Below are 1,599 nucleotides of genomic sequence, written 5' to 3' on the forward strand. Positions count from 1 at the left end.
ACAGCAGAAAACGTGTCATGATTGTGAGAACCTAAAACTAAATATCAGTAATGCATAACTGTTCTCTTGAAATGTGGAATGAAAAATCTATATTTGGACATGGTGAACATTGCGTATCAAATTTAGTGCGACATATGATTTGGGTGCAATCTCCCAAATATTTGATTCAGATATGTTTCAAACAGCGCTCTCTCAGATCTGTAAAGCTTCCATTACAGGCTTCTTCATGGTAGCGCAGAGACAGCAGCCAACCATTCATAGCTCGGCGTACCTGCTCAGTGAATATCAGTATTCACGGATAGCTAAACTGGTCATCCAGCAGGCATTATCTGTTCCACAGAACAGTATCGCTGCTGCTCGTGAGGAGCTGCACCCACCATCACCTGAATTCTCGTGCTGCAGTGCTTGTAGTTGATACACGCTCCAGTATATAAAAGGTAAAGAGGGTACCATCCTGGTCTCCGCGATAAAGTTCCTCAACCCATCTCAATCCACAACAACCCATCTGAACTGTTGGGGGCAACAACCCATCTCAGAACCATTCCAATGACTACGACTAGGCGTACGACTCGTGCAAAGCGCTCTATTGCACAAGCGAGTAGCTCGAGCCATGGTGAACCGTTACATACCCCTGAGTCCCGCACTGTGGCTCCCCCACGCACATCACCGCGTAGTACTGCTCGGGACTCGCAAAGCACCCCACTACGAAGCGGGAACCGTCGCGTGCAGCTCGCGACGCCAACCACTCTACATACCCCTGAGTCCCGCCCTGTGAATCCCCAACAAACGCCAAGGAGCAGTCGTAAACGAGGTTGTCCGCCAACAGATGCCTCACCCACTGCTCAGAACTCGCAAAGCTCAGGATTGCGAGACGGGAAGCGTCGCGCCCTTTCTGCGACGCCAGCAACTTCACACACACCACTCTCAACGCCGCCAGACACAACGCAACTCTTTAATGTTCCCATCCGACACACTTCACCATGTCTCCCGGATTCTACCATGCGAAATCAACCCAGCCCGACCACAGCGATACGACGATCGCCCCAAAGGCGGTCATCAAGTGTTTCGCTGGATTCCGGTACAGTGCAGCGTAAATTGTGGAGCATCCGCTCATTGGTAATTGCAGCCCGAGGGATAGCTGCGGAACCCGAAGTAGCTCCAGCTACCCCAAATGCAGCAGAATCTTCACCACCCGAACTGCAAGAAGAAGATGCTCTAGCTACGCCAAATGCCGCAGAATATCGAACACTGGAAGATGAAGATGAGTTGTCTAAATCTGGTAGTGACGCTGAGTACCGTCCCCCTCCGCCCTCTAACACTCGAACGAAAAATGGACCCCCATCGCAACGAAGTCCGGCCAGTCGCAGTGTTGCGAACAGCGAGACATCACCTTTTAAAAAGAGAGTATACACGTACAAGAGTCGCCGTCGCGGCAAGGGTGTGGAGAGTGTGTTACTTAAACGACGCCGTGCCCACGCTGATGCGTTCCAAAACATGGAGGTGGATAAGTTAAAATGTTGTATCCATCGCCGTTGTTTTTACAAAGTTGACGCTCGATATGTCAAGGATCAAGTGGAACATGTATTTTTGTTGAATAGG

Source organism: Chondrus crispus, genomic scaffold (assembly GCF_000350225.1).
Source record: "Chondrus crispus Stackhouse genomic scaffold, scaffold_98, whole genome shotgun sequence".
NCBI classification, from domain to species: domain Eukaryota; phylum Rhodophyta; class Florideophyceae; order Gigartinales; family Gigartinaceae; genus Chondrus; species Chondrus crispus.